Consider the following 12985-nt stretch of genomic DNA (forward strand, 5'->3'; position numbering starts at 1 on the left):
GCCTTCCAACAAGACCCCACACAAGTACATACACCAGCCACAAAGGCTAGTCACCCCCACAGGACAATAGGGACACACCAGTGGGCGGGGCCAGGCAGATGGTGACGCCCACCTGGGGGTTCTGAGGTGTTCGGGGAGGGAACAAGTCAGTCTGGGTCAGACAGAGAAAGAGTCTAGTTTGGACAGTGGAAGTGAGAGGCGTGAAGTGGTAGTCGGGGGTTGTAGCTCCCGGACTACCGGACTACTTGAGCTGACTAGGTGGCAGACGGCAGAGCAGGGCCACAGGCGACAGAGATCCGTTCACGGTGGGGAGACCTTAAGTGGACCGGGGCAGGGTTGTAGCCCGCCGGTGCTGACAGCGGGAATCCAGTCCGGAGGCCGTGCACAGTCTGGGTACCTGGACCCTAGGGCGAGGACAGCTGCAAGCACCTTTCAAATTAACCAGCAGGGGACAAGATTCTAAGTCTTGTCCCACTAGCAGCCCAGATAGAGTGAGACAGAAGCCCAACGTGGGGGATAGGGCGTCTGCAAGTGCCTGCAAAAATCCCAAGGGTCAGATCTCACGGGCGACAGCTTCCACAGCAATGACACCGGGAGTGGACTTTTCCTGTTTCATGCGGACTAGTCAACACACAAGACACCAACAGTAAAGTGCAGGAGGAAGGGCCCCTGTTCTTTCCACCACTGTGCGGGACCCGAGCACACCCCTCCGGAGGCTACCGGTTTCCGGCAGTTGGTTTACTATCTGGACTCTGTGTGATTTTATTCAAAACAGTGAGAACACCGGTATCATCCGGTCCATCCCTGCAGACTGCATCCCAGCACTCAAACGCCACCTGCACCTGGGCCCCGGGACAACACCTCCCCTACCCGTTGAGGGGATACCATCCTGCTGCCCCGCTCCATCAGCCCCGGGCACCCCATACCAAGGCAGCGGCGGTGTCACCAACAATCACCGCAACCCACGGGTGGCATCACTGACAACTCTCCCCTGTAAATAACCCTCTTTTTTCACTTGTGAGCAACAGACGGCAGCACGAGCCCGGGTCCGGCTGCCACTCGAGCCACAGCAACCGCCCGGATCCGAGCATCTCGAGCAGCCCCCCTGCCGTGGTCTGTCTCCCGCCCACAACAAAACAAAGGATCAGGTATGTTGAAATCCAACTCTTCTTTTCCAGAATAACTCCCATCTAAGAATGGGGAAAAACCCTACAAACAAAATTGGTGATTTGGTACATTTACCCTATGTGTATGGGTACCATATGGTATTACGCTGATTATGCCCATTAGATAAAATATCAAAGTGGCTAACCAATTTGTTTGTATTAGCCATGCAAATTGCCTCGTCAGAGAGGAACAGGACTTGAACTCTAGTGCCATTTATTGGAAGTACTAATACTAAAACTAAATATCCACCCTTTAACAAGCCTTGCCTTATGACTTAGGATATAAGTCAAACCAGATTCTCAATTTGCAGACACTATTTTTCAAGTCGATATTGAGTTTTATGTTTGCTACTTCCAACAAGTTGCACTAGAGTTCAAGTCCTCTTCCTCTCTGAAGAGGCAGTTTTCATATTTAATTTCCCAAAGGAGCATGTAAGGTGTTTAAGTCTCCTCTTACTGGCCTGTTATTATCTACAAGTAGAAATCTTACCCCTTAGATCCCAGTCTTAGTTTCTTCCCTAGCCAAATCAGATTTCTTAAACTTTGCACTGATGAGGATGAATAACCCGAAACACAGTGCCTGCAAATTAAGATTATGGTTTGGCTTTTATCCTAAGTCATATCACAAGGTTCATTAAAGCGTGAACATTGACTTTTAGGATTGCTACTTCCAATAGGTGGCACTACAGTTCAAGTCCTCTTCCTCTCTGAAGAGGCAATTTGGATATTTAGTCTCCCAGGGGAGCATGCAAGCTGTTTAAGTCTCCTCATACTGGCCGGCCAGACCTGCTGTGTCACGCTTCACAAGGTGAAAACATGCCCCTTAGATTTTTCTATTAGCCTGTTACCTAATGAGTGCAGCTCTGCAGACATGGAATGAAAGAAAGTTTCTGGGCTTCAACATGCCTGACCATTTGCTCCCCATTCTTGGCACCTGTGATTTGCTAAAGATCTATATGGTCAGCATAGACATTTTACTGATAAACCACCTGTCTAATGGCTTGTGTAAAAGACCATAGATTATTTTATTCGGGAGAATTGGTTCGATTAAAATTACACACTCAAATTACACTCTGATCAGAGTTTGAACAGAGTGTCAGCACAGTCTGCTCCAATTCTCTTGGATGAGAAGTTGAAGAAAAAAATATCTCCATCTCTTCTATTCTGTCAGACCGTGGAAATCGGACTGCACTCAGATATCATCCTAGTGCAGTCTGATGGTTTCAGACTCATTGGCTTGCATCACTATGGGGAGATAAGGTATGCACACCAGTGACTATGGAAGGGGAATACATGGAATAGCAGAAACTGCTGTGTGAATACTGACTTGAAAAATCAAATAGCTATATGTAAGAATGAAAATGTGAAAAATGGAATCTGCATTACTGCCATGAACATATGAATCAAGAGAAATTTAGCTACTGAATTGATCAATGCAATAGAGCCCCAACACTACGCCAAAGTATTTCTCTACGTTGGGGTCCCTAGCTTGTGTGTGTCCTCTCATGCAGTTAAAAAACTTACCGTGTATGGGAAGCTGAGACCCAGGCTATTTATGCGTATGATATGGATTGGCAATAGGTGTGGTTGGGGAGGGTTCACAAAGGTTTTTGCACCCAGTTCAGACTTAGAATGGTGTTCCAAACGTTATTCCTATTTGTTAGTATTTTTTCGTTTGTGAACCCTCCCCAACCACACCTATTGCCAATCCATATCATACGCATAAATAGCCTGGGTCTCAGCTTCCCATACATGGTAAGTTTTTTAACTGCATGAGAGGACACACACAAGCTAGGGACCCCAACGTAGAGAAATACTTTGGCGTAGTGTTGGGGCTCTATTGCATTGATCAATTCAGTAGCTAAATTTCTCTTGATTCATATGTTCATGGCAGTAATGCAGATTCCATTTTTCACATTTTCACTCTTACATATAGCTATTGAATTTTTCAAGTCAGTATTCACACAGCAGTTTCTGCTATTCCATGTATTCCCCTTACATAGTCACTGGTGTGCATACATTATCTCCCCATAGTGATGTTTTTTTAGGTTTTTGCACCCAGTTCAGACTTAGAATGGTGTTCCAAACGTTATTCCTTATTCATTGGCTTGCATGGCTGAGTCTGATCCGAATATCAGAACAATCATGGGCTTGCAGCAATAGTTTTCCTTGGATATAATCTGTGAGGTGAAAAAAATAGGATATCTGTACTGCCCCGTAGATTAACACTAGTCCAAGTGTGATCCAATGTTTCATTGAATAGAATGTGGACTGAAAATTTGCTCATCTGCACCTGCCCTTTCTGAGGTGTATGCACTGATTGTCTAGTGGTGCCTATTTAGAGTACATACCGGTACTACGTGTCCTGTACTATACTGTACTCATGCCAGGTGGGGCAACGCTTTCATCTTTCGGGAACACTGTGTCTTTTGTAGAAGACTCTAAAGAAACTCCCTTTCTCCACATAGAAAGTGATTTTTGGCTTTCAGTAGTTTTCTAGGGCTTGTTTTAATCATTAGTTTTATACTTATTTTTCTTCAGTCTTCATTTTATTTTATTTAGGGTTTTTTTTTCATATTGGAACTTTGGAATCATAACCGGTTTTCCATACAGTAATCGTCTGAAAGTTGCAATATTTTTAACATGGTGTTCTGAAAGCAGGGAATTGTGTATGTTGAAAGACCGTGTTATTAAAAGTCTTTATGCAATAATTCGAATAACTAGTAAGTGATGGCAAATCTCTACCCGACTTTTGGGAACCCACCGATCCTGAGAGTGAAGGGACAGTCAAGGTTTTCTGATATACTTTATAGATGAGGGCAAATCTCTTCCCGACCTTTGGGAACCCAACGATCCTGAGAGTGAAGGGACAGTCAAGGTTTTCTGATATACTTTAGAGATGATGGCAAATCTATCCCCGACCTTTGGGAATCCACCGTTCCTTAGAGTGAAGGGCCAGTCAAGGTTTTCTGATATACTTTATAGATGATGGCAAATCTTTCTCTGACCTTTGGAAACCCAACGATCCTGAGAGTGAAGGGCCAGTCAAGGTTTTCTGATATACTTTATAGATGATGGCAAATCTCTCCCCGACCTTTGGAAACCCACTGATCCTTAGAGTGATGGGTCAGTCAAGGTTTTCTGATATACTTTATAGATGATGGCAAATCTCTCCCCGACCTTTGGGAACCCACCGATCCTTAGCGTGATGGACCAGTCAAGGTTTTCTGATATACTTTATAGATGATAGCAAATCTCTCCCCGACCTTTGGGAACCCACCGACTCTGAGAGTGAAGGCTAATCAACGTTTTCTGATATACTTTATAGTCGCATCCAATACACAGCACTATTAGCCTTGATTTCACTTGCGCTTATATCGATGGGCTTAATAAACACTACAGAGGGCACACATTATCTTATAAGATCAATGACGGGAAGACGTGAGTAACCATCACAGGGGGCACAGCCTGCACCCATTGATAGGAGAGAGGTATGTTTATAACATTAAAGCAGACAGCCTTGCTATTCTTCTGCAGGGCATGGACATGATTCGTAGCATCCTGTGCACTGAGTAAATCCTTTGGGAGGTGGCAGTGATGATTTCATCATGCTGATGAGGCTGAGTCTCCCTCCCCCTCCAGTTTCTGAGATGAGAGACCCAGCCTGAGCTCACCAGCTCCTGTCACGTTGTTCTGTTTACGCCTTATCCTGTGCCCAGCCTCCTGGCCTGATGCCTTGTTACATAGAAGGAGGCCTGCAGCATATCGCAAAGGAGGATACCCAGTCCCATAGCACAAACACGAAGGACTGGAAATGGGAGGCATATGTTCTGCTATGGAATGTTTCCATTGGATTTACCCTTACTCCCCTCTGCAGTGAACTTCCAGTGCATCATCCCTGTCCTTGCCTATAGATCATTTTCAGCCCATATGTAGCCCCAATGAGGTGAAGCCGCAGTAAACCCCTCCTAACATCCTCCTTCTCTGCAGGTAAGATGGCTGTGCTCTGTGCATGTAAACAATTCATTCCAGGCTGCCTGACTCGTAGGGAAAGTGAGGAGCAAACGTGCTTGGCGTGATCCCACAGTGTATCTAGATAATTAGTGGGGTGGGCATCATGTATCTTCTCTTCTCTGATTGAAACCGGTTGGAATGAGAGAATGTGCTGCAGATGTAATGGATGAATTTTCACAGTAGAATAACTTTTTAAAGTTCCCAGTTATAGACCATGTGATATGTCCATGGTGCTGAAACCAAGTATACTGCAACATATCCCCCAGGTATTGACCATGCCGTGTAGTGTCATAACCATTCTAGTGTCTCTCCTTCCATGTTTAGTAATTAGTACATTAGCACTGGGTTTTATTTTTCCCTTTATTTGCTAGAATGAAGATTATGATAACCTTCACGTTAAGGTCATTAGTTAGCGACAAGATTTTTGCAGTCTTTTGATATGAGACTTTCTGAAATGTTTACTAATCTATGACTATAATAGACAACCAAGGGAAAAAAGTCTTATTTCATATGTTATTACTATCACACACAGTTCATGTTTTACAAGTACTTCATACTATCGTAATATCATGTATAAAATATGAAATATGATCCCTCTAAAGGTTCTAATTGAAATGGGGTCTAGTCCCGTCTTATACTAGTAATATGTCCACTAAATATAAGGAGAGACTGATCCCATTTCTTACGTTGCTTTAGCTAAGAGTCCATTTCCATCACCAGATCCTGATCTCGGTACATATTTTCAGGGTTGTCAGCTCTGTGACGCACTTTGTAATCAAGCTCTGCGTAAAATTGTAAAGAAGCCAGAAAATGGGAACAGCGTGCAGTGGAAACGACCTACCACAGGCTTGTCACGTTCTGCATTCACCTCTCTCTGGTAGCTAGTTAGTTAATATTTATTACATTTGTATTTTCATGGTGAAAAACTCCACTTAGCATGAATCTCTTCCATTACGAAGTATTGCCCAAGGCAGATGATATATGTCCCATAACCCACCATTACACATTCAGTTGTAGATTGGAAAAAGTTTGTGACCTACTGTTTTGAGACTATCAGCTGTGGGTTGTAGCAATGAGCCATCCTATGTAAACTGTTGTCAACATAGAAGTGTAGTCAGTGGTTAATTTTAGTATATGCTCCATATTGTCATTGATAGGTTGCTTTCTCAAAAGAGGTCTTAAAGAGGTTGTTCAACTGTAAGCAAAAATTATCTATAGATTGATTGAAATTAATAAATGTTGGCCTACTCACCTTCTAGTCCTCCAAACTCGTAGATCCTGGCAGGCTGGGGTGCCAAAAGGTGAGTATGTCAAAATTTAATATTTTCAATCAATCCATAGCTATTTTTTTTTTACCATCAGACAACAACTTGGTGCCTACAGACCTTAGATAGCTGTCAGCTGATTGTTCATGCAGCCAACAAATATCTCTTACAATCCTTCCATACACATACCCACTTAATCTGACCAAGCGGCATATGTTTTCAATGAGGATAGGGTGATAAGTTGTGTTGCTGCCAGATATTTTTGGCACTTATCACTTGGAAGAAATTCATCATGACCAAGCAGTCAATAGAAGAATAAGTATGGACTAATCAATAATGAAGTTACTGTACAAGGTCCTCAAATTGAGGAACATTTTACTGATGACGAAGACACGACTCGTACATACTCTGGTCTTTTTTGTAGAAACATATGGATGCCTAACATAGACGATAAAGAAACAAGACAGAATAAAAATCAACACTTTCGAAATGTGGTGCTGGAGGAGGATGTTATCAAGACCATGGATGGCAAGAAGAACAATCAAATCAATTTTGGAGCAAATCAAACCAGATGTGTCACTCGAGGCAAGGATCACCAAGCTACGACTTGCCTACTTTGGACACATCACATGGAGAGATCAATCACTGGAGAAGGACATTATGGAGAAGGTACAAGATGAAGAGAAAAAACAGTAACCTGATGTCTTGATACTATCAAGAAAACAGTGGAGAAGACCTTAGTGAACCTATCTAGGCTTTTACAAGATTTATCTTCCTACAGAGCATTCATCCATAAAGTCGCGATAGCTTGAGATCGAGCTAAAGGCCCTAAAACAAAAATCCTTCTTTCCCCATATACCGTACTATATTTTAGAACATTTTATAGGGATGCTGATTACAACTCAAAGACATCTCCCGGATCCGTGCTTTCCTTAACCAAGAATCAGCAAAAACATTAGTGCATGCCCTCATCATCTCCCGCCTCGACTACTGCAACTTCCTGCTCTCTGGCCTCCCTTCCAACACTCTTGCACCCCTCCAATCTATCCTAAACTCTGCGGCCCGCTTAATCCACCTCTCCCCTCGCTACTCCCCAGCCTCGCCACTCTGTCAATCCCTTCACTGGCTTCCCATCACCCAACGACTCCAGTTCAAAACACTAACCATGACTTACAAAGCCATGCACAACCTGTCTCCTCCCTACATCTGTGACCTAGTCTCCCGGTACCTACCTGCATGCAACCTCAGATCCTCACAAGATCTCCTTCTTTGCTCCTCTCTTATCTCTTCTTCCAACAAACGCATACAAGATTTCTCCAGTGCATCCCCCATACTCTGGAACACTCTACCTCAGCACATCAGACTCTCCCCTACCGTGGACAGTTTCAAGAGGAACCTCAAGACCCACCTCTTCCAATAAGCCTACAATTTACAATAGCCCTCAGTCCAGTAGACCACTGCGCAACCAGCTCTGTCCTCACCTATTGTACCATCACCCATTCCCTGTAGACTGTGAGCCCTCGCGGGCAGGGTCCTCTCTCCAGTCTGTTTTGTACTGTTAATGATTGTTGTACGTATACCCTCTTTCACTTGTAAAGCGCCATGGAATAAATGGCGCTATAATAATAAATAATAATAATAGGGAGAACATGCATCATGCATCATCCACATGATAGGATGAACCAGGTTGCCAAAAATGGTGGTTTCCCACTACTTTTCTTTGATGTTTGATTTCTTTAGCCCTTCTACAATTTAAGTGAAAGATTAGGTAAAAAGTCCTTATTAAGTATCTAACATCTGTCTGAGGAATTATTTTTATGAAGTTTTTTTCAAGTTGAGTCCAAACATAGCGGGTTTATGATCCTTGTAATAAGATATATTGATGGCCACATAATAAGTAAGGAAAGATGATGCAAATATTGTCATGAAAAAAGTTAATTTATGTGATCTTCAAGAATCTTCCAAAATGCTCTATAAAGGAAAGTTTTCTCACTTTTTTTCTGGTGTTAATTGTAGATTTTGCTGTGTGTACGTGTCACAATCAGCAGTCAACATTGCCCTTTTTTTCTGCTTGAATGGACAGCTTTGTATTGATTTTGCTCTTGAGCTGGAACGAAATTGAATGTGAGCTAGAGTAGTATCATTAAGTGACTTCCTGAAAGAAGCCATGTCTGCTGCATTTCCAGAAATAGATCCTTGTTCCATGTTGTTGAATCAGAATTATGCACCGGAATTATATCGGCATGCTTACATGAGCGTCTGAAAATCGCTGTGATCTGCCTAATACTGCAGTGGGTTCAGGTTATGGGATCGCAGAAGCTTTGATTGAAACATCAGAGACTAGAGACTTCAGGTACTTCAACCAAAGTAATCTATATATGGCCGAATACCAGAAGATCCTAAAAATAACTGCTACCGTGCTTTTGGGAGTCATATGTGGCGATATAGCCGGATGATACTAAGTTACTGTATACATCCCGAAACACTAATGAAAAATATGGGAGAATAAAAATACAAACACATACTATGTGATATAAAAGAGAAATTATATTGGCTCAGAAGTCCATAAATGGCTTTATTTTTTCATGATCTACTTTAATTGCATATATATATATATGTATGTATATGTATGTATGTATATATATATATATATATATATATAATTCACATGTTGCAGTCACACTACAGCAGCTTTGCTAATTGTATGGCGCAGCAGCTCATCACAGAGGGTAAATGAGCAACCACCTACACAATCAGTATAGGCGCATGATGATATCCACAAGGCTTACCACATTCGTTATTTTTACCTTTACAACAGCTATAGAAAAAGGCATGAGAAAATTATACATTGGAACTGTTTTGAATCAACCACTTAAAATGCAGTCAAATTTGTGTTCTAGGAAGGTGGTCTCCTCATATTAGGAAACTAATATAGACAGAAGATAGGAAAATTCAATATACTGGTCTAGATGGGGTGGTCTCCTCAAAGCGCTGGTCTTTTGTTAAGGTTTCACTGCACATAAAGGTAAAGAAAGTTGTATGAATTTGGATACACTATTACTCATTAAAGGGTTTGGCCACTACTTTTTTATTGATGGCCTATAGGACATATCCATAGGGAAGGCCACCAATACCCAATCGATGAGGGTGGGTTACCAGGAACCTCTGCTAATCCGCTATTATCAGCGGCAGCCAGAAGTTCTCAAAGGCTACTGTAACACAGCAGCCCCATCATTTCTATAGTGGCCGCGGCCAGGTACTGTGGATCCACCCCCTATTCAAATGTGGCTGGATCCGTAATCTCTGGCCGTGGCCACTATAGTTTTGACAGAGCTGTTGTGTTCCAATGTTATCGAAGCATTTCTAGCTGCTGTCCGGCTGATCGTCAGGGTGTCAGGTGTCACACCCCCATTGATCAGATATTGATGCGCCATCAATCAAAAAGTGGTGGAGAAACCATTCAGCAAAAAATTTTAATGTTTCCTGGTTAGTAAAAAAAACAAAAATAAAACAAATCTATAAGGTAAATTTATTAGCAACTGAGAAGCAGAATTTTCCAATATACTTTTTCATGGTTGTTAAAAGGAATCTGTCACCAAGTTTTTGCTACCGCATCTGAGAGCAGCATAATGTAGAGACAGAGACCCCGATTCCAGCGATGTGTTACTTACCAATCTGCTTGGTGTCATTTTGATAAAATCACTGCTTTATTTGCAGTTATCTGAATGTGGATCTCTATAACCCCGCCCACAACACTGATTGGCAGCTTTCTGCTCACTTACAGTGTACACAGAAAGCTTCCAAGCAGCGGTGTGGGTGGGGTTATACAGAGCTCATGAATATGCTGGACTACCTTGTAGCAGGCCAAATAGTCATCTAATGATAGTCTCCTGCTGACCTGTGATTTTATGAAAACTACACTAAGCAGCCCAGTAAGTGACATATCGCTGGAAGCAGGATCTCTGCCCCTACGTTATGCTGCTTTCAAATTAGGTGGCAAAAACCTGGTGACAGATTACCTTTAAAGGGGTATTCCCATCTCCATGATCCTGTCTCTATATGCAACAGGTGTAGTAGTAATAATAATAATAATAATAATATTAGCAAATGCCTGCAATTAGAAATGTAGTATGCTTTTCCTGATTAGCTATGTCTCGTACCTCATGTGTAAGGCATTGTAATGGTTTAAGTATCCATGGTTATGACCAAAAGCACCTAACTAACTGTCACTATATGAGTGGTCATAATAATAGATACCTAAACTGCAATGCCGTGCATATTAGGTAAGTGACATAGTGAATCAGAAGAACTATACTGCATTTTTAATTAGAGGTATTTGCTAATATTATTACTCTTATTACACTTACTACATATTGAGATAGGATCTTTTTGATGGGAATAACCCGTTAAGATCCCTGCTTTCTGACATCTGATAAGTAACTCCATTGTTTACGTCTAGGTCTTGAACATCTGTCGAGTTGATGTAAGGCATCAAGCTGTCTTGTACTGAATTTCCACCTTTTCTGAAATTCTTAATCCCAGTGTGAGACCCCCGCTGTGGGCGTCATTTGTGGCAATTACTGGTTTCACTACCTCTCCTGCTAATACAACAATGGAGAAATAAGTGCCTTTGAGGAGTCAGTTTTGCTTTCTTGCATATTATTGGGCCACTATAAGGGTTCTCTGAAAGAAAGACGGATTAAAAAGGGATTAAAAACATTTTCTCCCAGAAAATACAAGGTAGTGAAACCTTTATATGAGATCTATAGGATAATTTTCAGTGGTGCAGGAAAGATCGTAGATAGAGGATAGACTGGACCTGGGCATGAATCGCTTTATCACTTCCCATCTAACTTCCACATTATCTGTATTTCTAATATATGTTAGAATAATGTCTTTCCAGTATAGCTTATCTTTCTCCTGCAGCTTTTCTTGGGTCACTGATAATAGTATCTGATAAGATCTTCAGTTCTACAGGTGTCTATATGTCGCGGGCGGAGGAGGACACGCCGCTCTCTCCCACTGCTCGGGTCCGGCTACCGCTGCGGCTGCTGCGGCCTGCTGCTGCTGCTCGGTGGCTCGAGCGATGGGCCGGATCCCGGGGACTCGAGCGGCGCTCCTCGCCCGTGAGTGAAAGGGGATTGGGATTTGGGATAGTTTATTGTCCGTGACGCCACCCACAGTTGTGGTGATTTGTTGACACCCCCACTGCTCTGTATGGGGATCCCGGGGGCGATGACAGGGAGCAGCAAAGTTGTTGGTTCTCCCCTCCGTGGGTAGGGGGTAGTTGTCCTGGGGCCCAGTGATGAGGTGGGGGATGCTGGATGGCAGAGCCGGTGCAGGGCTTGGTGGGGTGCAGGGACACGGGGGCAGCGCTGTACCTTGCGGCACTGTGGTACTCACTCAGCCTGAGATGATGACACAGTTCTCGGTAAAACACACGGCTGGAAAGACGGTTCCCACGGACGGCTGCACTTGCTTTTCCCCAGTAGTTGACGGTGATGGTCCCTTCTCATGCACCTAATGTTTCTGTGTTGGTAGCGATGGGTTCCCACCGGTTACCCACTCCTCGGCTTCAATCTGGGCCGAAGGAGCCCCTCTCTTTGCCCGCAGGCGCTGGCCCTGAGAAACTGGTGCCCTGGCGGTGGCGGTGTCTCTCTCCAACGGTTGGACTGTTGCCTTTAATCGGGACTTGGTTGTTGGGAGACCCAGAGGTCCCCTTCACTAACGGATTTGGCAATTTCACGGCGACTCCTAGCCTTGCCGGGATCCGAAAGGCCCCTGCCAATGGTGCTGACTGCTCTTCGTATACTGCTCCGGTACCGCCGGGCCACCACCCGTCCGCGGTCCTTCCAGCAAACTCCAAGCAGTCTCCCCTGCAGTCAGTCACCGCCGTCTGCTGACCTTGCTGTCTCAGTCCGGGGCACACACCCGGATCAACTTCAGGCTTGCTTAACTGTTCCTTTTTCTGTCACTGTCCTCCTCTACCACTTCACTGTTTTCTCCTTCACTTCCCTAGCTGTTCTGCCTGGTCTTCCCGCCTCCAGGGCTGTGAACTCCTCGGTGGGCGGAGCCATCCGCCTGGCCCACCCCCTGGTGTGGACATCAGCCCCTGGAGGAAGGCAACAAGGATTTTAGGTTAGCCTTGGTGTTCCTAGCTGGGGTGTAGGGTGTGGTGGTGTTGTGACCTGTGACCCCTGGCTTGCCCAGGGCGTCACATTCCCCCTTAGCAAAATGCAGACCGTCCGCGGGCTGCCCGTCCAACACCGGTTTTATTTTCTGAAAATATATAAAAGGTAAACACAATACAATTTATGACATCATCCCACATCGGGAGGTTCGGTACTTAAACGTTGCAAACATTTTAAACGAGTTGGGGGTGCAGCCCTCCTAGTACTGAGACTGAACAGCTGATTGCGTCTCACTTTGCTGTGTATTTTATCTGGGACACAGCTAACCACTTGCCACCATCCATATTGGAGTTCTGACATGACACAAGTCAGGTATTGATAATGTTTTTAACTTCAGTAGGTTAGGGAC

The 12985-nt window shown here is 43.8% G+C and overlaps 1 protein-coding gene across 1 annotated transcript in view; it reads left to right on the forward strand.

The window, feature by feature from the left end:
* The first annotated feature begins 4824 nt into the window (after positions 1 to 4824).
* Positions 4825 to 12985, forward strand: part of CCDC92B (coiled-coil domain containing 92B) — a 116610-nt gene continuing 108449 nt past the window's right edge. Inside the window, exon 1 of the mRNA XM_075335291.1 lies at positions 4825 to 5156. The gene's annotated coding sequence lies outside the window, so the exon portion shown is untranslated. The remainder of the gene's footprint in view (positions 5157 to 12985) is intronic.

The sequence above is a fragment of the Anomaloglossus baeobatrachus genome, chromosome 2 (assembly GCF_048569485.1).
Source record: "Anomaloglossus baeobatrachus isolate aAnoBae1 chromosome 2, aAnoBae1.hap1, whole genome shotgun sequence".
NCBI lineage: Eukaryota > Metazoa > Chordata > Amphibia > Anura > Aromobatidae > Anomaloglossus > Anomaloglossus baeobatrachus.